Source organism: Natrix helvetica (genome assembly GCF_964273705.1).
Source record: "Natrix helvetica genome assembly, chromosome: 6".
Lineage (NCBI taxonomy): Eukaryota > Metazoa > Chordata > Lepidosauria > Squamata > Natricidae > Natrix > Natrix helvetica.
Genome location: NC_138553.1, coordinates 52401541 through 52428769, shown reverse-complemented (window position 1 = coordinate 52428769; position 27229 = coordinate 52401541). Strand labels below are relative to the sequence as shown.

Genomic DNA, 27229 nt, shown 5'->3' with positions numbered 1-27229 from the left:
TTATTGAAGGAGAGCAACATTTTGAGGTTAAAGAAATCTTAGATTCCAGGAAACATAGAGGACACATCCAATATTTGGTGTCCTGGAAACCTTTTCCCCCTTCCCAGGCTGAATGGGTAGACAAATTCCACGTTAGGGCTCCAAACTTTTACAGAGGTTCTATACCAAATATCCTGATAAGCCTTGATTTTATTATATGTGATTGGTTGTTATTGTTGTTTTGTTTTGATTTTCCCAGGGGTGAAGGAGGGCCGGATGTCAGCCTCTGTTTTGCTTGTTTGCTATCGGCTTCCATAGAAACGGGAAGGTTGGGGGCATGGTATTTGGGATGGGAAATAAATGGTACTGGAAAAGATATGGAAAAGGGACTTTTCTTTCTTTTCTTTTTTTGAAAAAAATTTATTGGTTTTTACAAATTTTTTAAAGGAAAAAGGGTAAAAAAAGGTATAAAATTTTTTGACAGCTACATCATGTGGGAGGAGGTAATCCCCCCAAGTCTCGCAACTTTTACAAAGAAAAATAGAAAAAATCAACATTTGAATAAACATTGGCAGCTTTTGATTTTACATTAAATCATCAGTAAATTCAATCATTTTTTGTATCACTTCCAACAATTACATTATAACAACAATTGCAATAATGTTTCAGCTCATTTTTGTGACCTGAGTCTTCTCAATGTTGGATCCTCACCCCTGTCTGCTGGCAGAGCCTCGCCCCCCCCCTCCTTCATATCTTGTGTACTGTCCCCTGTTTCGTCTAGGAGGGCATTGTGTTTTTTAATGAAAGCCTCCACCTCCACAACTGTATTAATTCTAATTCTGCTGCCCTCCCAGAAAATCAGCATACCTTCTGGCAATAACCATCTAAACCAGACTCCTTTATTATATTATTTCTTTGCTAAAGAGGAATATTTCTTCCTCTTATCTCTTACTTTCTTCGGAATCTGTTTAAGAATGGTTATTTCTTTGTCTTTATATTTTAATGGTTCCCCCCTTTGAGCTTCTAGGACCTCATCTCTTGTAGTCTTTCTAAGAAATTTAACATGGATTTCCCTTGGAACATTGTGTGTTCTAGCGTATGCTGAGTTGATCCTATAAATCAGGTCAATATCCCACCACAGCTGTTGTTTATCTCTTTTAATGTATTCTGCTAAGATTGTAGTCATAATTTCCTTAAGATCTTCATTCTCCGTTTCTGGCAAGTTTTGGAATCTAAGGAAAAAAGACATCCTTTCAAATTCCATCTTTATCATATGGTTTTCAAATTCTATATTCCCCTTCTGAATTGTCTTAACCTCCTCCCTCATCCCAGCCAAACTCAGAGATAGCTATAAGTCTGTGCAAAGAAATGGCGTCTGTGGAAAAGCACAACCGGGAGAGATCACAAGGCAGGCAAGCCCAGAAGAGAATGTTAGTCTTCCTGTGCAGCTCCAAGCCAAATAATTGAATCGAATATTCCAAATCCAAGGGAAATATGTGGTAGGAGAGGCTCCTGGAGGTCTCTGGGGTGTAAAATAGTACAAAGCCAGAAACTCTTTCAAGAGAGGAATCTCATTCGTAAAGGCAAGGAAGAAGGAGGAAGTTGGCCATCTTGGCTCAGCCTTCACAGGAGGTCAGAAAGCAACAAGTCAAAAGTTCCCATAAATAGTTTAAAAGAATCAACTCAGCCATCCTTTCTCTTGCAATTGTAGAAAAAAGTCATTCTCGCATTGCTTAAAGGAAGTGAAAGTAAGTTTTTAACTCTCTCTCTCTCTCTCCTCCGAGAGAGAGAGATATTACGAATGCCGCTTTTCTGAGGGTGGGTGGAAACCCCCCCCTCCAATCTTAACTCTTCCAGAGATTGAAACAAAGCTTTAAAGAGACTGCTGTTCATCAATTGGATAAATTAGCAAGAGATTTGGGGAGACTTCCCACCTCACCGCACTTCAGCTGTAGCCTTCAATTAATTGTTTCCTTCCAGGCTCCGCTCGGTGAAGACGTGCGATGACATGACAGCGCCGCCGTGCACCCCCCACGCTTCCCGGCTCCTGGGGCAAAGCTGGAGACCCCCCTGGGGCCGCCGCCGATCCAGGGGGTCCCAATAAGCTGCCCTGTGGCAGGGAGCCCCTACAAGGCCCCCTGTGCTCCCGAAGGGAGCCCACCGAAAAGACGAGTAGTGGACGCGCACGTCCGTCGCCTTCGGGGACCGGAAGTCATCCCGAAAAGGGACTTTTCTTCTCACCATCCTCTGCACATGCTGGTGGTGGTGTTTGGTGGTGTTTGGGCCTGGTCAAGGCCAACCATCTTGCATACCAACCTAAAGATGACTTTTGAAGATGCAATCCACATGACACCTTAGGGAGTTGCAGATTGGACACTGGGGTGGGGTCATTGGAGGGAGGGGGTGGGTAATCATTTGATATGTATTGAACCTTTCTGGCTCAGATTTTGCTTTTCTTTCACTGCTATCTTTTCATAACCAGTAAAAGTATTTTAATTACCGCAAACAATGGAATTGAGAGTTTTCTTTCTTGGTTATTGATGGAGGCACGCTGACAGCATGGCTATGAAAATTGGACCATAAGAAAGGCTGAGTGCCAAAGAATTGAGGCCTTTGAACTATGGTGCTGGAGAAGACGATCAAACTGTTCAGTCCTAGAGGAGATCAACTTTGACTTCTCTTTAGAAGGCCAAATCCTGAAGATGAAACTCAAAAACTCAAAAACTTTGGCCACCTATGAGAAGAAGGAACACACTGGAAAAGAGCATAATGCTGGGAAAGATTGAGGGCAAAAGAAGAAGGGGACTGTCTGCCTCTACTTTGCCTGACAGGGACAACACATTTAACATAGAATTCTTTGGCAGAGAGAATCCAAACATTTCTCCCTCCATTCACAGCAGAACTACTGCTTTCTTTATGGTCCCTCCCAGCCCCCTTCCTCCCAGGAATTATCTTAAAGGGAAAGGCTGCAGCAGGTCTGCTATGAATGGAGGAAGAAATGTTTGGATCCTCTCTGCTGCATTTAACGTTGAATTCTGTGGCAGAGAGAATCCAAATGTTTCTCTCTTCATTCACAGCAGAGCCTCTCCTCCTTTTATGTTCCACCCGCCCCCCTCCCTCCCTGGGTCTATCTTAAAGGGACAGGCTGCAGCAGCTCAGTTCAGCCAAACCGGGCAGAACCAGGAGGATTTCACACCTGGTCTGAAGCAATGTTCCCTCTAATTTTTTTTCAATGTGAGCAGAAAAGTATAGTGTTTGAGCGGCACATTTTCATGCCTGAGCACCTGAATTTTTTTCACAGATGTCACCTAAGACAACAACGAAATCAGTATTATTTGAAACTCAAAGTTATGTTTCTTCAAGGTACCCCCTTAATTAAAAGTGTTATATAATATCAGTATCACTTAACAACGCTCCTGCTTAGCAACCAAAATGTTGGCTCAGAAACTCTGGCATTTGAAGCACGCAAGTCTTAAAGTTGTCAAGTTACAAGACCCTTGCACTCCTAACCCTTTAGGAAAAAAACCCAGGGGTCTTCAAACCTGACAGCTTTAAGACTTGTTGACTTCATCTCCCAGAATTCCTCCTCCAGTCATGTTGGCTCAGGAACTCTGGCATTTGAAGTGTGCAAGTCTTAAAGCTGTCAAGTTACAAGACCCTTGCACTCCTAACCCTTTAGGAAAAAAACCCAGGGGTCTTCAAACCTGACAGCTTTAAGACTTGTTGACTTCATCTCCCAGAATTCCTCCTCCAGTCATGTTGGCTCAGGAACTCAGCATGCAAGTCTTAAAGCTGTCAAGTTACAAGATCCTTGCACCTCTAACCCTTTAGGGAAAAAACCCCCAGGGGTCTTCAAACCTGACAGCTTTAAGACTTGTGGACTTCAACTCACAGAATTCCTCCTCCAGTCATGTTGGCTCAGAAACTCTGGCATTTGAAGTGTGCAAGTCTTAAAGCTGTCAAGTTACAAGACCCTTGCTCCCCTAACCCTTTAGAAAAAAAACGCAAAGGTCTTCAAACCTGACAGCTTTAAGACTTGTGGACTTCAACTCCCAGAATTCCTCCTCCAGTCATGTTGCAGCGACGTCATCTGCGTGGATCTGCTCCATCTTTGGTTTCTTCATCGTGGGCAGGGCTGCTGCTGAAGATGCCGACGAGCTGCCACCAGAATAACTGCTGCTACCTCCTCCTCCTCCAACAGCACCACCACATTTGCACCTGAGCTCAGCGCCACGTTACCCCTGCCCCTCCTCCTCCTCCGCCGTGCTTTTGAGGAGACATGAGGCTTTTTCCCCCCTGCTTACCCCCCCCCCCGCCTTCCTACTGGCTCCCGCAGCCTCATGGCTCCTCAAAAGCACGGCGGAGGAGGAGGAGGGGGCAGGGGTAACGCGACGCTGAGCTCAGGTGCTCCAAGTGGAGGGGAGGCGTCGCCGCCACGCGCGGGGATTCCGGCTGGAGCTTTGGCAGCTTCACCTCAGCCGCAGCGCCGGGCGGCAAATCCGGCAGTGCTGTCTGGATGGATGACAACCGACTAAAACTCAACCCTTCCAAGACGGAGTGGCTGTGGCTTCCGGCCTCCCGGTTCAACCAGTTGCTTCCATCTCTGGCCATTGGGGGCGTGCAACTGGCCCCCATGGAACAGGTGCACAATTTGGGCGTCCTCCTAGATGCCCGGCTGTCCATGGATGACCATGTAACAGCCGTGGCAAGGGGGGCGTTCCATCAGGTTCGCCTGATGCGCCAATTGCGCCCCTTATTGGACCGGGATGCCCTACGCACAGTCACCCATGCGCTAGTGACGTCTCGCCTGGACTACTGCAATGCTCTCTACATGGGGCTTCCCTTGAGATGCACTCGGAGACTGCAGTTGGTCCAGAACGCGGCCGCGCGGGTGATTATGGGGAGGACGAGATACTCCCCTGTAACACCTCTCCTGCGCAAGCTGCACTGGCTTCCTGTAGTCTATCGAGTGCGTTTCAAGGTTTTGATTATGATCTTTAAAGCGCTTCATGGCACAGGACCTAGTTACATGCAGGATCGCATCCTGCCCCATACATCCCTACGACCAATCCGCTCACACAGAGAGGGACTTCTCCGGGTGCCGTCCGCCAAACAGTGTCGGGGGGCGACACCCAGGAGCAGAGCCTTCTCTGTGATGGGCCCAGCCCTATGGAATGACCTCCCCCGTGACATCAGGACTACTTCCGATCTCCGCTCCTTCCGTGTACAGTTGAAGACCCACCTCTTCCAATTATCTGGCCTGGCTCAACCGTAAATTTTTTCTTATTCCTCTTGACAGTTTTTTTAAATTTTTAAATTTTAAATTGTGTTTTTACAATTGGGGTATTTTAATGGTGACTTTTAATTGTCCAATGTGATGTAATTTGTTACCTCCTCTGTGCATGTTATGTCCTGTATATATGTAGGTTTATGTGTTTGTATACATGTTTTATGTTTTATACTCCATTGTACGCCGCCCCGAGTCCTGTCTGGAAAGGGAGCGGCTAATAAATTTAAATTTATTATTATTATTATTATGTTAGAGGAGGAGGAGGTGGCAGCAGTTATTCTGGTGGCGGTGGGGGCTTTGGGGCTTCACAACTAACCTCAGTCACCCCATGCTCATCAAAGCAAGTCCGGGGAAGTCCTTTGCGGGTGGCCCGTTCTAGCTGCCTGCAAAGGACCTCCCCAGCTTCTGGAGCCTGTGGCAATAGAAATCACTGCGCGGCATTTAAAAATGCTGCACGGTGTTTTCTTGCCACGTGCACGGCCGCGCAACCGTGCACCTTAGAGTGAACATTGGTCTGAAGTGGTGTAGGGTTTCCTGTCTAAGCAGGGGGTTGGACTAGAAGACCTCCAAGGTCCCTTCCAACTCTGTTATTCTATTCTATTCAATAGAAAGAAAACAAAAATGGATTCCTACCAGGCCAATTTAACAGTACTTGGTGAAAAAATAGAGCTTGTCACAAAATGTATTTTGAGTTTCAGATAATATTACTCCAGTAGTATTTCTATTACTAGAAAAATATTGCATTTGAGTATGATACTCATATTTAGTCTCATACTCAGAAATATTTTATACAATACCATTAATATATTCCAACACAAACCATCTAGATTTATTATACTAAATAAATATATTTAATATAATCTATTAATATAATTTAATATAATCTATTATTTTATTAAACAATATACTGATTGTTTAAAATAACGATCCCAATATGTAAATAAATATTTAAGAGTTAATCTATAAATGACTTACAAAAACTTTGAATAGTTATTTTCCATGTAACCTGACTTGAGTATTGTGATCAGGCAGAATGATGATATCACAAGCAGTTTCAAGTGACTCAAAGATCCTATATCAATATTTTCCTTCATCTTCCACCTCCCTCCTTTATTTTTTTAAAGATACCTTGAAACTGTTTTGGGGAAATCGAAAGAGCTGTTTCCCAGCTCTCAATGCAAATACAACAAAAAAGAATTGATGTAATGTAGCTAAGAGCTACAGAGCATTTGCCACGGTGACACAACAATGACATTACATACCAGTACTTGCATCTCAACTTCAAACAAATACATGATGACATTGAAGTCATGGTTCATCCCTTGCCTGCTTCCAATGAAGTAGCCAATTTACCTAAGACCTCCTTAAACTTGATCAACCTACAACATAAACTATGATTGGGAAATTTCAGGTTTTATTTACATTTAGGATATTTGTGTCTACCTTCTAAAAAAGTTCAACTGAGGTAAAAGAGAAATTAATAAAAAAATAATAAAAATATGAGAAAACACATAAAAATAACCAGTAAATACGATAGGAATAAAAAAATCTATCAATTGAAGTTATTAAAATTTCTCACACATCAATGTCTCATAATAAGAAGTCAAAATTTAAATCAAAGTTCAAATTCAATCTTGCAATGAACTCTGGACATTAAAATGTCAATTCTCTTCCCAGAACAATTATTGTGATAACCTGAGTTTCTTTGTTCTAAAAGTACTACATAAATAGTGAGAATATAGTCACTTATTTGGACAGGCTCTATACAATTTCTGAATTAGACACATAAATGAATACATGATAATTTATTAGCTGACCTGCTTAAGAATCATCAAGAAACTATTCAAAACGATTGAATGGTTTTTGCACTATTTCCAGTGTGTGTGCACTGGTAAAATATTCATTTTAAAAATAGGAAAGCTAAGATCATTCACAATGTTATAGATCACAGAATGTTGGAGAAAACACAGATAAAAGACTAATAAAGAAGCAGAATATTTTAATACCTGACAAAATTTCTATCTATGCAATATAAAGTGTGGGGGGAATTAAAGGTAGCTCCCTAATTTCATCTTATAGTAATGGTAGTGGTATTTTTTTAAGAGAAAAAGTATTTGAATGCTATTTGTATATTCTGAGGATGTCTTATGGAAACTGACTAGGAGAAAAAACAAACCTCAATCCAGACAGAAGAAGGGTTATAATGTACATTAATACTGGAAAATATTCAAAAGAATTTAGACTTCCAAATCTTTTCAGTTTTACTCACCTGATGGGGCCCTTGCAAACAAACATGAATTACATGCAATATTGTGCAAGCCTAACTTCCGGACGCAAAGGCAACAAGGTGAATCACCCTGCTCAATTACCTACCTACTAGTGGAACTCCACTTTTGGTGGAAAAAAACAAATCTTGGATCTACCTGAGGCGGAGGGAAAGAAGATAGGAGGATATTCAGCAAAACATTGAATGTGGGGAAAGGGATAAATTTTTCCATGTACTATTATAACTCAAATGTGTTCCAGAAGATCCTTTTAAAGAGGATTTTGCCAAACTTGCAGAAGAGAAAAGTTATTTTGCAAGGCCATGAAGAGAGTTAGGTGGGAGTTCTTGATTGGGAAATTGAATAAATAGTATTTTTCCTATATTTTCTATACTTTCCTATATTCTTCCTGTATTCCTGGTACACTTCTGTAGTCTTTCCCAATTTGGAATTCTCCATCTGTGTTTGTCATGTGTATATTTCAGAATTCCTCCCAGCCAAGAGGGGGGGGGGGGCTTCAGACTTTGGTTCTATGGAAGGTTTTGCTCCATAGAATCAAAGTTAACAAATTAGCATGTTTATTCTTTTGATATTCAGTAATTCTGTCAGACATTTGAATTCAACCGTCAAAATCAATGTCAATCACTTAGTTTATATCCACCAATTCTTTCACACAATTGCCATAATTAATAAAGTCCATTGGTATGAAGGAAACAAAATGTGCTTGGTCATTCAGACATTTAATGTCTTTTAAGTTATTTAGTAGCCAGTGGTTTTCTCCTTTTATAATGACTGCAATAGCAATCACACTTAAACTTATATACTACTTCACAGTGCAAGTTGTGAAAGGTTGCCTTAGCATGTCAGAAATTGAAGGAAATGGAAACTAGATAGGAACTCTCTTCTTTGGTCCATGATGTATTATGGAGGCATTGAATTTGGCAGCTGCCATTATAAGTAGTCCTCAACTTATGACCACAATTGAACCCAAAATTTATGGTGCTAAGCAAGACAGTTGCTAAGTGAATGTTGCCTCATTTTATGATCTTTCTTGCCACAGTTGATAAGTGAATCAATGTAGTTATAAAGTTATTGACATAGTTATTAAATGAATCAGGCTTCCCACTGACTTTGCTTGTCGCAAGGTTGGAAAAAGCTGATCACATGACTCCAGGACATTGCAACCATCATAAATATGAGTCACTTGCCAAGTGTCTGAATTTTGATCACATGGCCATGGAGATTCTGCAACAGTCATAAATGTGAAAAATAGTCATGTCATTTTTTTCAGTGCTATTGTAACCTATACATTGTAAATGAATGGTTGTAAGTTGAGGACTACCTGCATAAGGAATTTTTTTTTGCAACCTTCAGTTTGGATAATCTGCCTTGACTAAAATTTAGGTGGCAGAAGGGGAGATATAAAATCTCATAGATGAAGAAAAGAGTCGTAATCTATACAAGCCATGAGCCCCAAAATGGAATCTTTCCTGCTGCTTTCTTTGGAGTGGATTCTCCAGAGCATACTTGGAGGATTGGCAAAACCGAAAATCAAACAAAAACAACTCTTCAACGTGTCTAATGGGTGGGTATGTTGCACTTTCACCTTCCAGAATAACCCCCTGAATCGCTACCTGAGCTCGGGACGACGAGCACTTTTTTAAAAAAATGTTTGGTTTAACCTCTCAAGTTGCTTCCGGCTGCTATTGGTGGGCATTTTCCGAAAGGGAGGATTCTATCTGGAAGGAGCGGTTGGGGATGCTACCCCGAGTCACATGATGGAAATTTCCACTCTTTGACTCTATGTCAAAAGGAGGAACGAAAAGAAAGGAGGGCGAGGTGGAGGGTGCCTGTCCACACTTCCTTCTCTGGAGCAGTAGCAACTTCTGGATCCGAAGGGTCTCCAGTAACCATACGCGCCTGACAATATCTCGGCACGTATCCGGAAAGCTCTCCTGAAGGGGGCCTTGAAGCTCACCCCAAAGCCGCTGCCTTTTGCCACCAGAATTCCAGGTAGGAAAAGCAATCTTCTCGAGCGGCAAATATTCCCCTCCGGCGTATCGGGCCAACTGCAGCTGCGCGTCATTGGGAGAACACAGCGCTGGCTTTTCCTTTTCAAATCGTCCCGCCAGGGAGGGTGGCTGAGGCGGATGGCAGCTACGTCGAGAGCAAACGGGAGGAGGTGGTGACGCGCGGGAGAGGAAAAAGTGCCTCGGATATATCTAGCTTATTCACTGCCCCCTACTCTATCACACACACACACCTCTGGCTGCACGCCGTCGGAGCGATCCTGCCGAGCTTTCGTTCAGGTGAAGCGTTGCAGCCGATCTGTAAAGGCAGACCGGGCGGGTGGAAAGAAAGTGGGGGAACCTTGAAATGGGGTGGAGGGACACAATACAGTGAGAGAGAGGCAAAGTGAGAACAATGTGCAGTAAGGCCAAAGCTAGGAACGACGCAAGGGTGACGGGCAACTCGGGGCTGATTTGTATCAAGAAAATAAATTCTGAAGATTTATGATTAAAGGCGCCTATTTATACATAGTGCATTTAACAACTCGGCTGAATACAGTCCCTTGCAGCTCCCACTAACGCTATAAAACTTCCTTCAGATCTCGCTCGGCCTTAAGTGTAAGCAACGGGTGAGCAATCTCAAAGTGGTTGCAGCGGACCGGCAGGAAAATAAACCCGTACCACTTTTTAATCCCCCCCGCCCCCAAGCAAGAAGCCCCCAAAGTAGGGGCCAATCTGCAGGCGTGACTGAGTCATTCGCCCTTGTCAAGCCGCTGCCTTTCAGACGTGCTTGGACTCCAAGCCTCAAAGTCATGGGCGCGGCTGGATATTCTGCGAGACGAACACATCTGCAAAGTATCCGATTATGAGGAGGGGTCACCGAAAAGTTCCAGGGACGGCGGATGCGTCGTGGGCGCCACAGCGCTTCAAACCAGACTGGGGCGAACGGTTCGGTATTAAGGAACACCTTGGCTCGTGGCGGCGACTGGGCAGGCCAGCGGGCTACCCTCGCCTCTTCCTTGTTTCCGCCAGGAAAGGGCTATCGGGCTGACTGGGCAGAGGATAGCTGTCAGAAGTACCTTCTTCGGCGCAGGGTAAAGGGGTGTGTCGATGTGTTCCGCCTTGAGACTGCGATGGGGTCGGGCGCGAGGAACGCTGCGGTCTGCTGGAGAAGTAGGGATCTCCTCACGAGCTCGGCCGACCCCGTTGCCTGAGATAGCTTCTCCCTTTTAGGGAGCAATGTATCTTCTGCCCCTTACCATCATTGGTGGCCATTCTTGGATTCAGTATAGATGGGTTGCTTCTCAGCCTGAGGAAGGATGGCTGGAAGACAAGGCATTAGGTCTTAAACCTTGAGTTCCCATAACCTTCAAATGTGAATAAATACTGTAGATTTGTGTGCCCCCCCCCAATGTTTTCCTTGGTGTCTGAATTGGGAAAATATAGTTCATATCTCACGTGCACACATACACACACACATTTTATTAGATTTAAACAACAAAACTGTAGCTTTTGATAGGAAGGATGAGCTTGCTTACTTCTGCATAGTTCTTATAATCTTACTTTTATTTTTGAGATATCTATAACTTCCTCATTTCTTTTGGCATTATCTTTGTTCTTTATAGCTGGAATTCCTATAAATCCTAACTGCTATCCTTCTCACTAGGCTGAGCAGAACTGGGTTCTGAAAGCAGTCTAGGTTTGCAAAAGCTAACTGTGACCCTTGTGCATGGAAAGTAGGAGTCTTGCCAGAACTTGCTGTGAACTTTGGACAATCGTCCAAACTGTCCATTTGCCCAGGGAATGAGGAAACAAGTTCTAGAAGTGATCTTGCTTTGTGAGAGCAAGACATCCCCAATTGTAATCTTTTCAAATTTCCTTGTGTCCCCAGACGTGGTCATGATCCACAATCCAAGAATACCTGGCCAAGACATTGTTATACAGAATATAACAACACTCTAATAACAGGGAATTATTTCTTAATGTTCTACCTTTCAAGAGAATTCAACCAGTCTAATTGTATGGTTTTATGCAAGACAAGTGGGATACACTCAACACAAATATTAAAATTATTTATGAATTGTGACAGTTGGACATCATGTCGTGATCTTTTCTTTTAGTTGTCTTAAAAACATCCACACACCTGAAAGTTATTTGTCTAACACCCAGTAAATAACAGCTTTGTAGATTTTAGATTTCTTCAATGTAGTTGCAAGTCCATCTCAGAGAAACATTAGATTATGGAGGCAATGCTGTTCATCTTGTCACACAGTTTGTCTCACTGAAGCTATGATAATTTCCAGTTCTTCCAGTAGTTCACTAGAAATGCCAGGAGTTGTGCAGATGTGCAGCAAATACACAGAGTCCTAGGTAAGGTTAGAGTGAAATAAAGTGTGTAATCACACTACTTTGTGAAGCAGTTTTGAAGGAGAGCTTTGATCTTTAGAACTGGGGATCAAGTTGCTTCATGGAGTAGCTTCAAAGAGGCATCACTGAAACTTTGTACAGTTGCATTTTGGATCTGTATCCAAACAATACATTCCAAGGCTAAGCCTAAACACCACTAGTCATGGCCCTATTAATATTCCCAGAACAAACTGCTGAGGACCAAAGTATTTCCCACTATTTAGTCTCACCTTTGTTGATCTCCCTTTCTGTCATAGAATTGCAAAAATAAAGGGTTCATGAAAAGCATATTAAACTGACTTCATGATTCTGTGACTAATGAATATTGAGTGATGGTATATGTTTAAATTATGGGTGGTTATACTTTAGTTTCCTGTACTAGAATAAAATCCTTCATTGTTGCATATATATAGCTATTTGACAATTAGAATATTTGTAGGATGAAGTACAGGTTTTCTAATCTATAATTCTGCAGTAATTCTGTTATTTGGCAGAACTAACATAGAAATACCAATATTTTCATTTTAGATGACAAACTTGCCATTTTGAGGATATGTGAGCACTCTGACAAAATGGTTGCTAGGTAAACGTACCCAAGCTGCCAAATGGGATAGAACCAGTTACAAAGCATAAGATTACCAAAATGCTACTGCCACTCCCTCCCTACCACCCCTTATTCCTTTTGTGCTTTTTCGGGGCAATTGGCTATGCTTACAAAAAAACAACAACAATTGGTACAGCTACCCATCAAATGTATGATGTCTACCTGCAAACAATCCTGATAAAATTGGAGAAAAAATATTTTGAAAATCTTAATAAAATAATAATGAAATTTATTTGTTGGGGAAGAAAGCAAGAATCAATTTTAAAATGTTACAAGACGCAAGAACTAGAGAAGGGTTTGGACTACCAAATTGGGAATTATATTATCAGGCAGCATGGATGAAAGAATGGACTTGAGAAATACAAGATTACTGACACTGGAGGGACGTAACTTGCAATTGGGATGGCATGCCTTTTTATGGTATGGGAAAAACAAGATACATAGTTATTTTCTAAGACATTATATAAGAAATGCTTTATTATTAGTATGGGAGAAAATGAGAGAAAAATATTACTTGAAGATACCAGTTTGGCTTTTGACGATAGAAGCATAATACATCAAAATATTATCAATATGGGAAATATTGTAGATATAAAGATATTTTGTCAGAAAAGGGGAAACTTAAAAAGAAGCAAGAATTGGAAAAACAAGGGATTGATATGGTTTGGTATACACAACTGCAAATACAATCTAGATATGAAAAAGATGCTAAGATATGGTTTTTATATGGAATTGACAGAATTGGATAACATATTAATAGGAACAGAAGAGAAGGCAATAAAAATTGTATAGTTATTTACTGCAGATTAAATTAGAAGAAGAACAAGTAAAAGAAACAATGATAGCATGGGCAAAGAACTTTGGGCATACAATAGAGTTAGATAAGTGGCAGCAATTGTGGAATAGAAATTATAAACTAACAATGTCAACTGCATACAAGGAGAATTTGTATAAAATGTTTATAGATGGCATATGTCACCTGAAAGATTGGCAAAAATGTTTAAAGACAAATCAACTAAATGTTGGAAATGTCACCAGACGCTTGGGTCATATTATCATATGTGGTGAACATGTGAAGAAGCAAAACAAAATACTGGGCAAAAATCCCAGTATTTGTGGCTGGAGAAGATGATGCAGCAACATATTGATCTAAAACCTGAACTGTTCTTGTTGGGTATCTTATCAGAAAAATATAGTAAAGAAAATGTGATTTTGATTATTCAGGTAATAACTGCAGCTAGAATTGTATTTGCACAAAATTGGAAGGGTGAAGAGATCCCCACAGAGGAAAATGTGATTTAAAAATATTATAATGTGCAGAAATGAATGGATTAACACTTGCAATAAAGGAAAGGAAGAATCTGATTATTAGAATATATGGAACCTATTTTATCAATGGTTAGAGAATAAATATGAAAATAATGTATTATAAAGTTAAATAAATTAAGAAAAGAAATGTCATAATAATAGATATGTGAAGTTTTAAGTATTAGTATTAAAATAAGAATATATATGTGTGTGTGTGTGTGTGTGTGTGTGTGTGTTACGTTTGTGCTGGTAAATAAATAAAGGGAGACTAGTATAGATCTATTTCAACCTATTTAGATCTCATATGCTAGCCATACCCTTACTGGGAATCGAACCAGGGCTGTATTGCATATTAGGTTGATGTAATTGCCACTAAGCCACAGGCTCTCTTCCTTATCAGCTAGGCCAGGGAAATAGGTATGTATTGAGTTACAACCCCTGGTATGCCCAAATATGGGAGGAAACATACTGCTTCCTTTTTCTGTCTATTGGCTCATCACAAGAAACCATCCAGACAGAAAGCTATTATTTTTAATGTTGCCTTTATTATTTGTGTTGCATTTGTGCTGGTAAATAAATAAAGGGAGACTAGTATAGATCTATTTCAACCTATTTAGGTCTCATCAGCTAGCCATACCCTTACTGGGAATCGAACCAGGGCTGTATTGCATATTAGGCTGATGTAATTGCCACTAAGCCACAGTAAGAGCTAAATAGCTTGAAATAGATCTATACTAGTCTCCCTTTATTTATTTATCAGCACAAATACAACACAAATATAAAAAGGCAACATTAAAAATATGGTTTTCTGCCTGGATGGTCTCCTGCAGTGAGCCAATAGACAGAAAGGGGGAGTAGTGAGTTCCCTCCCATATTTGGGCATACCAGGGGTTGTAACTCAATACATACCTATTTCCCTGGCCTAGCTGATAAGGAAGAGAGCCTGTGGCTTAGTGGCAATTACATCAGCCTAATATGCACATTTTTTTTCTGAAACAGACCTAGAATGGCAGTGGGAACTGGCTATAAATTGTAATTTTCTTGAAGCAATATATGATAGATTATGGATTGAGTGGCAATGTGAAAGTGATAGAGGTACCTCAAACATTCAGGCATGTTTCTTCAGAAGATTCACTGTTTCTTAGAAGCAGCATGACAACTGTGTGATGCAAAGGTTGCCATGGTGAGTTCACATCCTTTATTTAATGCTGTACCAAGTAAACAGCCACTTAAATCAGTGCTGTTATTCACTAAAGCTGCCAGCATTCCTGTCACCATTTCACTGCCTGTCTTGTTTTGACAGAAGCATGGCTTCTGGGAAGGTCCATGCAAAAGTATGAGGGTTGTAATAATAGGAAATAAGCAAAGCAAAATGTTCTTAGGTGACATTATTTTAAAGATGTAATTCCTATGCAACACTGTTAGCATCTTGTACTGGATGGCAACAGGTTCTCCAGTGGAACCAGTTCACTCAATACTGTTCATAGCCTCAGTATTATTTCAAGCCAATTTTGAGACTGTAGTCTATGGCCCAATAAATCAGTTATAATTTCATGTATTACAGTATATACGTTTTTAAATTTGGTTCAAGTTTTTCAGGCCCTTTTTTCATTTTTTATATGTGAATGTCTTTCATTCTCCTTCCCCATTAGGGAGGGGAGCAACATAATCAAGGGAACATTCAGAAAGCCCAATTCTCCTATTTTTCTTGTTATAGATCCACGCTATATACGTGAACAGAAGTGAGTAGTATTAGGGAAATGGGAAAAAGAGAGGGACTTCTTTAATTCTTTTTTTCAATGAAAACTATGCTTATTTCCTACTGCTGCCATGAAGTATCTCCAAAAACAAAAGCATTGCATCAGAACCAGTCTAAATAAGTTTTGGCAAAGCATGGTCACTACAGATACTTATCTTCATCCTACAGCAAAAGTTCACAGGGCTATTCTAAAGACAGTTCTTTCAGAAGACTTCTGGGGTGGGGATGAAAGTTGAGCTACTCCCGAGTTAAAGGTGTGTGTGTTTGATGCAGTAGCAATAACTTCCCAGCACCTCTGATTAATAATGACTATGCATCTGTAAGGCCCGGCCCCTCCAAGAAAGTAAAGACCCTTGAAACTTGGCATTTCAAAAGGAGCTTTTTATTGAACAGGAGTGAAAGCAAGGTGAAATCAAAGTAGGCTCTGAAGGTCCTCAGGTCATACAGTTAGAATAAAAGGAATTAGACCCCCCCCCCAACAGTCCAGTGTGGATTCAGCCAATATGCAGGTGTGAAGATGGTATTGTACCAGCCGCTCTGAGAAAGTGATAAGGGAACTTTCTCAGGGTCATCCTGTGCTGGCTTTTGAGCGATACAACCAGTGATGCAATTCAGCCAGTTCTACCTAGTTTGGGTGAACCAGTAGTGGTGGTGGCGGGAGGCTCTGCCCACCCACCTGAATGTCATCATGTCCTGTTTTTGATACTCTGTGCATGTGTGGGTGGTCCTGCACATGTACGGTGGTGTGGCACATGCAAGCAAAGCACGTGCACATGCGCACACGCTCACATTTGCAAACCGGTAGCGAAAGTAAGTTGATTTCACCCCTGGATACAACCCACAAGGCGTTCCCTCCCGTTACATTCCCCAAAAGGTGTTATTACCTAGACTTTCTCAGCAACACGAAGCAGAGTCCTCGTCCCAATAAATCCCTTTTATTTAATATGCAGTGAATTCCTCTCCAGCAAATTCCAGTCCACAATCTTTCAAGATAGTTCACAATTACCAACCTTTATCAGGCTTGGAGTGTCCAGGCCGATATCTTTCAGATGCCGCAATACTTGTCAAGAATGCAGGAATGAACTAATTGTCTTCTCCCCTTTCAGTTTTATTCTCTATGGGAGGGATCATTCACCAACCAGTTGTGGCTTTACTCCTAAGTCGACCCTTGTTCCTTAGCTGTTCCCTTCATCTAGCATCTCTGCACATGTGCACACTGGGAACAGGCTCCAACTGTTCATCTGCCTCACTGATGTCTGACTCTGAAGGCAGCTGATAACTGTCAGACACCCCTGGCCCCATCTCTGTCTCTGATGCAGAGCACTCATCAGAGCCTTCCCCAGACTCCAGGACTGGCCCATGTTCCTCACTATCCAAATCTGCTGCCAGCTCCACTGCCAATTTGCGGGTCACAACAAAAGGTGAGAAAATGCCAGAGTGCCTAGGCACCAGGCCAGTGGTGGGATTCAATTTTTTTTACTACCGGTTCTGTGAGTGTGGCTTGGTGGGTGTAGAATGGCTTGGTGGACGTGGCAGGGGAAGGATACTGTAAAATCTCCATTCTCTCCCCATTCCTGGGGAAGGTTACTGCAAAATCCCCATTTCTTCCCAATCAGTTGGGACTCAGGAGGCAGAGAAATAGATGGGGGCAGGGCCAGTCAGAGGTGGTATTTATCGGTTCTCCAAACTATTCAAAATTTCCACTACCAGTTCTCCAGAACTGGTCAGAACCTGCTGAATATCACCTCTGCACCAGACTAAAGGTTATAAATCAATAGAATACAGGATAGATAGGGGAGAAAGCAATAAAGTATAAAAGTATATAAAGTATAATAAAGTACAAACATAATCAGAGTCCCCTTCTTTCCCTGAAGAATGGCAGATTTATAGATCTGACATACTGCCCTCCTTAGAAAAAAGGATTTGGGAGAACCTGTAATGAACATTGGGCCTGAGTCACCAAACTGGCTGGCCATGCTCCTGAACTGGTCCCCTGGTCATCGCTCACCCCGCCCTGCCCAGTCTCTGCTTTCCACTGTCCCAGCCTACCTCCCCTACTCCCTTCCCTGCGGATCGCAGCCCTGCCATGCTTGCCTGCCTTCCACATAGCCTCCCCGGTGTCCCCGTGGCCCTTTTATGAAGGCAGGCAAGCAGAAGGCTGAGTGGAAGGCAGGAAAGCATGTCAGGGCTGGCCAGCCATGGGGAAGGGTGTTAGAAGCCTACTTCCCTCCCCGCAGCACTGCCATGCTTGCCTGCCTTTCACGCTGCGTACCCTGTGATCCCTCGTGCCTGCTTGCCTTCCAAGGTCAGAGTCCAGCCCAATACCGCCTGGCCCAGCTGGTGGGTGAGCGGGCAGCTCTTGGAGATGCAGCCACTGCTCTGGGGCTGAGAGGGACAGCAGTGGTGGTGGTGCTCCGCGAGGGAAGGCACCAGGCAGATGTCCTGGGGGCTGCTGGACATGTGCACCACCTGCCTTCCTGGAGCACTCCTACTGCCACCACCCCCCTTTCAGCCTCAGAGCAGCAGCTGTGTCTCCACCAAGGGTCAGCCTTACCAACACACTGGGTCCTGTGGCTCTTTGACCCCTCTCCTGCAGCTCCCTGCTGAGCCATTTGCACAACCTGCTCTCCACCCTGAGAAGGCATGAGCCTTTCTACAGAGCCACACAGCTGAAGCGCCCCTATAAGTTTTTTCACACTGCCCGAGACTGGCTACTTTTTGCAATTCCGTGTCCTTCACAGGCAGCTCAGCATCAGCAGTGGTCCCCTTCGTGTTGGCTCAGGAAGGTAGGGAATGGGGAGCAGCAGCAGCTGCCATCACCAGGTGCAGGGAGGAGAACTCCAGCTCTCCTCCGCTGCCCAGGGCTCTCCTTGCACAGGGCTCTCCTATGCTGCACAGGAGAACTGGAGCTCTCCTCCCTGCATCCGGCAACAGTGGCTGCTGATGCTCCCCACTCCCCTCCTTCCTGAGCCAACAGGAAAGGAACCACAATGCTGAGTCTCCTGAGAAGGACACAGGATTGCAAAAAGCAGCTGGTCCTGGGCAGTGTGGATAAAAATGATAGGGGCCCTTCAGCCCCATGGCTCTGCAGAGAGGTTCATGCCTTCTCAAAGTGGAGAGCAGATTGCTTGAATGGGTGAGCAGTGAGCCGCACAAGAGGGGTCAAAGAGCTCAGGACTCAGCACATTGGTAAGGGTGATGGTGGGTGGCCCTTGGTGGAGACACAGGGGTTTTCCTATGTGGCGCAGCCAGCTACTCACCTCACTGTGCAGTGGAGGCAGTGGGAGAAGGAGCCACCATTATCCCAGCGCAGGAGGGTATTTTGCTGGCGCACATACATGCACACGAAAGAGATGAGGGCAAGAAAGGGGGAGAAAAAGAGAGAAAATGTCAGGGCAGCCTTCATCAGTAACCAAGAAAGAAACCACTCAACTCCATTTTTCAGAATTAAGACTACTTTTACTGGTTATCAGTAGATAGCAGCTAGGCAAAGCAAGATCTGAGGCAAAAGCACGCGCAATCATAGATATCAATATGTGACCCAACTCCCTCCCCCTAGAAACCCCATCCCCCAGTCCAATCTGCACACCCCACAGGTATCATGTGGGCTGCATCTTCAAAAACCATCATTAGGTTGGTATGCCGGACGGTTGGCCTTGGAAGCAATTCCACTATTTGCAGCATGTGCAGTAGATGGTGAGAAAAACACTCCCTTCTTCATTCACTCCTGTGCTGAAGCTTCCCCTCCCAAATACCATGTCATCCCCCCTCCCAGTTTCAATGGCAGCCAAAAGCAAGCAGCAAAGCAGAGGCTGACAGAAAGATAGAAAAATGAGGAAATGATGGAGAGAGAGAATAAGAGAGGGGAAAAAGAGAGGGAAACAAATCAGAGAAAGAGAAGGGGGGAGAGAGAGAAATGAAAGAGAGCTGGAGGGAGAAAATGAGAGAGAGGGAAACAAATCAGAGAGAAAAGGGATAGAAGAGATAGAAATGAAAGAGCTGGAGGGAGAGAATGAGAGAGGGAAAAGAGGGAAACATGTCAGAGAGAGAGAAGGCAAGAGAAAGGAAGAGAAAGAAAGAGAAAGAAAGAAAGGGAGGGAGGGGGAGAGAAAAAAGAGAGACAAGAAAGGGAAAGAGAGAAAGAGAGAGAGAAAGAAAGAGAAAGAAAACTTATGACCAGAATTGAGCCCAAAATTTTGATTGCTAAGCAAGAGCATTGTTGTGACTTTCACCACATTTTACAAGTTCACCACACCCACCCGGTCACATGACCAGCAAGTCACACCCATCAAGCCACACCCACAGAGCCGGTAGGGAATTTTTTTGGATTTCACCACTGAAGAAGATATATTATGCAATTTGTAATCAAGATGGCTTGTGTGGGTATTTCAGGTGGAATTTCCTTAATACTGTAGGGGATTGAACCTGTTTTTTAGCTACCCATTCATTTTGAGATTGAGGAAGGTGTTTCCACGCTACCAGCTATTGCATGGACCCGTGGTGGGTGCAAGAGTCAAGTATTTCCTTAATTTTGAAATAATGTTCTTCCTCCATAAGGGGGACCGAAGGTGTGGGCAAAGATGATCTGAGGTTGGAGGTAATTTCAGTTTTGAGTAAGCTATGGTGAAATACAGGATGAACTTGCCTAAATATTTTGGTTAGGAGTAATTCTACTGTGACAGGATTTATGATTCTAGTGGGGAAAGGTTCTATGAATTTGGGCCCCAACTTTTTTGAGGGTTGTAGTGACTGCAAAAATTTTGTGGATAAATAGACTCTGCCAGCAACTTTGAATGGTTTGGCCTCAGCCCTCTTTTTGTCTGCTTGAGCTTTGAATGCTGCCCTAGCATCTTGTAGAGCTAACTTTACAATTGGCCATGTGGTTTGCAAGTTATGCATCCACTCCTTAAGGGAGGGGATGTCTGGTTCCTCAATGGGTAATTCCGGCATGGGGGTGAATTCTTGGCCAGTGGCCACTTGGAATGGGGTAAATCCTGTGCTGGTGGGTACTGAGTTATTGTATGTCACTTCAGCAAAAGGTAAAAGGACTGTCCAATTGTCCTGTTGTTAATTTATAAAACATCTTAAATATTATTCCAGACAGGGCAGCTGGCAACATAGCTTTCTATTTCCTTTTTTAGCGATGGCCACCAAAATTGTCTTTTGATGAGGTGTAGCTGTCAGGCATGTCTCCTCCAACATCCAAGGAAGGAGACATCCAACTCCATTGTTTTGGAGAAAAGGTACTTTTACTGGATATGAAATGAAAACTGAAAGTGAAGCAAGATCTGAGGCAAAAAGGTGTGAACTTGTACATATGAAATGTTTATCCAAATCCCTCCCCTCCCAAATACCATGAACCCCCTCCCTCCCCATTTCTATGGCAACCGATAACAAGCAAGCGATATAGAGGCTGACATTTGGCCCTATGTTATCCCTGGAGAGAGAAAAAACATAGAAAAAACATTAATAACAAAAACATTAATATGACACCTTTAGGGTTTATTGAGGTATTTAGAATAAAACTTCTGCAAGAGTTTAGGGGCCCTGATATCAGACTTATTCACCCTCTCAGAGTGGGAAGGAGGGAAATGTTTCCAAGCCACTAAATACTGTATTTTCCCCCTATGTTTTCTGGAATCAAGGATTTCCTTGACTTCAAAATGCTGTTCTCCCTCAATGAGGGGGAGGAGTATCCAGACTGGGTTAACCTTGTCCTCTCATTGATTGGACTGAGTCAGATAAGCTCTTTGGGAACGCCCACTGGTCACCAGGTGCTACCCAGTTATCAACTCAGTCCACTCACTGGACAGTTGACCATTCTGGATCTCCAGCAATTTATTGGAATTTAAAGGAAAAAAGACTTGAACCCACGAAATTTGCCTCCCAGCACCGCGATTTAGCTTCCCAGCTATGAAGAACCGCCACAAGCCCTCTGGGGCAGCCCGCTGCCCTGGCCACTGAGTGAGACTGGAGTCACTCAGTGGGGACCTTTGCTGGGCAAGCAGGGAAGAGGGCACAAGCCTCCTGGAGGCAAGCCCTGCCGCAGAAGTTCTTCAAGCGCAGGAGCGCTCCGCCGCTCCCCCTAGGGTTGAGGGCCAGACAATCGCAGGGAAGCCGAAGAGGAAATCCCTGGCCACAGCGGCGTCGGAAGGAGGCAGGAGGTAGGAATTCAGCGGCAAGGGTGCACGGCAGCTCTGGAAAGCCCCAGCGGCTAGGTGAGCAATTTTAAAAGTCGCACCTTTTCTTCTAAGCCGCGCGGCGCCATTTTGAAGCCGGGAGGACCCACGTGGTCCAAGATGGCGGCGCCTAGCATCTCCAAGGAAGCAGGAAGCCAGGCAGCTGCTAATCCGGCCAGCAGCCCCACCGGAGGGGCAGAAGAGCATTCATCCAGGTCAGTGGCCTTCCCAGAGACTGCCCATAGAAGGGGAGGAGGAAAGGCTAAATCTAAACAGAAGCACCTCTCCCCCAGGGCAGATCCAAGGGGGGAGGCAGAAACCTCCCAAGCCTCCCTCCAAGTACAAGAGGTGAAGGCATCAGACCTTGGAAAGGCTCTGCAAGAAGGCGAGTGGCCACAAGAGCACCCCAGGCATGGGCACAGAAGGGCAAGCTCCAGGGACTCCCTCCCCCATGGGAGCCACAGAGGAGAATCCAGCAATGCAGGCTAGGATCCCTATAGACACCTCTGGCCTTTGGGGCCCTGTTCAGGGGGGGCAATCTCCCTCCCTTTCGGCATTCCTCCAGCACAGGGAGGCATGGGACAGTCCCCTCCCATAGGGGCACCCAATTTCCAGGAGATGATGATGAGGGCCTTTCAGCAATGCATGGCAGTGGCATTCCAACAGCCACAGCCACAGGGGGCTCCTCCTTTTCCTCCCAGGGCTCCTGACTACCTGGATATCCAGGAGGAAGACCTTCCCAGTTCCTCAGCCTCAACCCAGGAGGACAGCGATCTGGAAAGTGAGGAGGGAGAGATCAGGGAGAGCAAGCTTTTGGATGATGAAGGCATGCTGCCTCCCAAGCCTATATTCACTGGGTTGTTCCAGCCTTCACTGTTCAAATCTCTGCTTTTCAAGGCCAAGGCAGCAGCCAAGCTGGGCAGCAAAGCTACAGAGGTTCCACCTCCACGCCAAGGCTTCTCAGCGGAGAACATTTTTGATGAGCAGACCATTGAGGCGGACACGATACCTATGCCCAAGGCCTTCCTTGACCTGGTCAAACGCCAGTGGGCATCCCCCAACTGTGGGCCCTTCATCTTTATCCACAGACAGGGTCTTCTTTAACGTGGACCAGGAGATGGCGAACCCTCCATTGACGCTCCGGTCGTGGCTCTGCACACAACTACCAACCTGCCAGGGGAATCAGAAGATGCCCTAAAGTTGGAGGACAAGAAGGCGGACCTCACCTTGCAGAGGGGTCATCGGGCGGCCACCTGGGCGGTGAAAGAAGCCACCACAGCCTCCTTCATCAACCATTCTTCCTTGCTGTGGCTGCAGGAGCTGCAGCAATGCACCCCTATAACAGATGTCCGAGCCCATCAGGACATCAACAAGCTGGTGGCAGCCATCCAGTTTTCGTCGGATGCCACCCTAGCTGCAGCCAGGTTTGCCTCCAGGGCAGTCGCTTCTTCAGTGGCTTCCCACAGACTACTGTGGCTACGACACTGACAGGCAGACGTCCATCACAAGTTTCGATTGGCATCAGCTCCCTTCACAGGAGATGCCCTCTTCAGACCAGCACTGGAGATGTTCCTAATTGAGAACAAGGACAAGAGGAAGGTCCTTCCCACCACCCCGAAGAAGGGCAGCTTCAGGATGGTGCCGTATCCCAGATGCTCCTACTGTCAGCGTTCCAAATATCATGCAGAATTAAATCATTGTCCAAGGCAAAGTAGTCCTTAAAACTCCAATTTAATAAGACAGGCATGTTGGCATTAAGCTGGTGAAATTTCAACTCTAAGGTACATCCGGTGAATTCCCCAAGTTAAAAGTTCATCATCTATCCCCACACCCCATAATTCATCACATGGTCCAATCTTCATCTTCCACTCTGGCATGTACACCCCTCTTCTTCCGGCCAGGTGTCGAGGTGCGGAGACAAAAGACGACCTTGAGCTTCTAAGAAATCCATAACAATACATTCCACAATCCTACTCCTTTCTATTCCCCCCTCCCAACTACTATACCAATGAAACAGCATAATATGTATGTTTTAATTATGTGGCAGGCCAAAGATCCTAAAAGGAACAGAATTACAGGCCTGACAGGCGGCCTCTCCTCAAGAGAAAACCGTTTCCTGAAAAGAGAATAACATAAATGTTAACTATCAAAATTTAACCACCTCTTCCTCCCCCAGGGGGACCCTTTGGCTTATCAGGGAATTTCTCATGGAATTGCTTCACTAATTTATCTGCTTTCAGATTCCAACTTTTCACCCACGTAGCTTCTGACAAAGGGTATCCCTTCCAATGCACTAAATATTGTAAATGACCTCTATACAGCCTGGAATCTAATATTTTTTTCACTTCATAATGTGTTTCCCCTTCTACCACTACGGGAGGAGGTGGAGTTTGGGTGGATGGTCTCGTGCTAGACTCCCTTACCGGCTTCAATAAGCTACAATGGAATACCGGGTAAATTTTCCCTAAGAGTCTGGGTAGGCTGAGTCGAACTGTAACTGGGTTAATTATCTTTTCTATTGGGAAAGGACCTAGAAATTTTGGACCTAATTTCTTACTAGGCATCTTTAATCTTATGTATTTAGTAGACAAAAAAACTTTGTCCCCCACTCGAAAGGGGGGTTGTAGGGAACGATGTTTATCAGCTTGCTTCTTGTAGGCTTCTGCCGCATCTGTTAGCGCCTTTTTGGTATTCTCCCATCCCTTCTTTAGTGCCTCCAGCCATTCATTCAGGGACATGGATGAGGGAGGTTCCTTAGGTAGTTCAGGCATGGGAACGAATTCCATGCCACTGGTAATCTGGAAAGGAGTTAATCCGGTACTGCTGTGAACCGTATTATTATATGCTACTTCAGCGAAAGGTAGCAAGTCCGACCAATTGTCTTGCTGATAGTCCACATAACACCGGATATACTGTTCCACCATCGCATTGGCCCTCTCTGCTGCCCCATTTGTGCTGGGATGAAATGCTGAGCTGAGTCCCTGCGTGGACCCGATCGATTTTAGGAATTCTCTCCAGAACTTGGCGGTGAATTGAACTCCGCGATCTGAAATGATCCTTTTTGGAACTCCATGTAGGCGATAAATGTGTTTCACAAACATTTTCGCTAATTTCTTTGCGGATGGTAGGCTTGAACAAGCGATAAAGTGTGCTTGCTTGGAAAACAAATCAATAACTGTCCAGATTACTTTATTACCACTGCTATCTGGAAGTTCGACAATGAAGTCCATTGCTATCTCTTCCCATGGTCGGCTAGGGTTGGCCACTTGTTGTAGTAGTCCAGGGGGCTTTCCCGGACGGGTTTTCATTGTTGCACAAGTAGCACAGCTTTTTACATAATCTTCCACCTCCGACCTCATCTTTGGCCACCAAAATTGACGTCTAGCGAGGTGGAGAGTTTTCAGGAATCCGAAATGACCTCCTAGTTTCGCATCATGACTCCGCTGTAGCACTTGCAATCTCATTTCTGCAGGGACGTACAGTTTGGATCCCTTCCAGGCTACGCCATCATTAATCGTTAGGATGTCTTTGTTGTTGTTGAACCATGGGTCTGTCTGGAGGGCTGCTTTCAGTTCGGTTCTCAGTTTATCTTGGCTTCGACTGGTGACTTGAGCTGCCTTTTGGTGAGAAGGAGATATGATGGGGTGGAAAATTTCTTCCTTTTTACTGTCAAACTGGGGTTTTCTCGACAGTGCATCTGCTAATAAGTTCTTCCCTGCGGGGATGTGTTTAATTTCAAATTTGAACCTTTGGAAATATTGGGCCCAACGGACCTGTTTGGGGGATAACTTTCGATGGGCAAGGAGAGTTTCGAGGTTTTTATGATCAGTCCATACCTCGAACGGTATATCCCCCCCTTCCAGGAGATGCCTCCAGGTGAGCATGCTCCATCTGATCGCGAATGCCTCCTTCTCCCAAATGGGCCACCTTCTTTCCGTAGTGGTGAGTTTCTTGGAGATGTAAGCGCATGGTAAGAGGTGGCCTTCTTTATTCTTTTGTAGTAGCACCGCAGCTATCGCGACATCACTGGCATCCGTTTGGATTATGAAAGGTCGCTCTGGATCGGGGTGTTGCAATATGGGTTCTTGGGCAAAGAGCCGTTTTAATTTCTCAAAAGCCTTTTGACAGTCGATTGTCCATTTTAATGGTTGGTTTGCTTTTGGTTTAGTAGGGGAAGGCCCCGTTCTTAATAGGTCAGTCAATGGTAGGGCAATTTCAGCAAAGGTTGGAATAAACTGCCTATAAAAGTTTGCAAATCCAAGGAAGCTTTGTAATTGTTTGCGAGTGCTTGGAGGTTTCCAATCTAACACCGCTTTCACTTTTTCTGGGTCCATTTCTACTCCTTCATTGGAGATACGATATCCCAGATAATCTAGCGAGGTCTTGTGGAATTCACACTTTGACAATTTTGCATAAAGTTTGGCAGCTAGAAGTTTTTTCAGGACTTGCCGTACCAGTTTCACATGTTCTTCCATGGTCTCAGAGAATATCAAGATGTCATCTAAATAAACGAGTACTCCGCGGTACAGGTGGTCGTGTAGCACTTCATTTATGTACTGCATGAATACTGCGGGTGCTCCTTGTAGTCCGAAAGGCATGACTTTATATTGGAAGCTGCCTAAGGGAGTATTAAAAGCGGTCTTCCACTCATCCCCTTTCCGGATTCGTATACGGTAATACGCCTCTCTCAAATCCAGCTTGGTGAAGATCTTGCCCTTAGCCAAGTGGTTCAACATATCTTTCATGAGAGGGAGGGGATAGGTATTCTTTTCGCATACCGCATTCAAAGCTCGTAAGTCCACACAGAGGCGAACCCCCCCATCTTTCTTTTCCCTGAAGAGCACTGGGGCTGCTACTTTTGATTTTGCTGGTTCAATAAACCCTCTTTTCAAATTGGTGTCGATGTACTTCCTCAATTCTATCATCTCTTTAGGCGTCATAGAGTACATTTTGGGCTTTGGTAAGGTTACCCCAGGTTTGAACTCTATGGCACAATCTGTGGCGCGGTGAGGTGGAAGGTAGTTTACGTCTTCCTCACTGAACACCTCCGCCAGATCCCAATAGATCTTTGGGACTCATTGGATTCCCGGAAGTTTAGTGTCTGCTGCGGTTGCTGCAGGTTCTGGATGGGTTGGGCTGTTAGGTTCCAATGTTCCTGGGTGGCCTTTTGGTTCCACTGGTGGTAACGGCCCAAGTCCAATAGTCACCTTTCTAACGCCATCCTCCCACTTTATGGTAGGTTCCCACTTGTCCAACCATGCAAGCCCTAGGATAACTGACTCCTGCATTCCAGGGGCCACGATGAATCTGAGGAACTCATAGTGGCGGCCTATCACCAGTTTTACTAACTCAGTGATCTTTGTAGCCGGAGCTCCCCCAATTAGGGTTCCATCCACTTGCTCAAACGGAATGGGTTGTTTCAGGGGTCTGG

The 27229-nt window shown here is 44.3% G+C and overlaps 1 protein-coding gene across 2 annotated transcripts in view; it reads left to right on the top strand.

The window, feature by feature from the left end:
* The window catches only part of SLC38A4 (solute carrier family 38 member 4), a 248378-nt gene that overhangs the window by 170276 nt on the left and 50873 nt on the right, over window positions 1–27229 (top strand). Inside the window, exon 1 of one of the 2 annotated variants that reach the window (XM_081958397.1) lies at window positions 9428–9546. The exons of the other annotated variant lie outside the window; for it this stretch is intronic. The gene's annotated coding sequence lies outside the window, so the exon portion shown is untranslated. Of the gene's footprint in view, window positions 1–9427; window positions 9547–27229 lie in introns of those variants that run through there. 2 annotated transcript variants of the gene reach the window in all.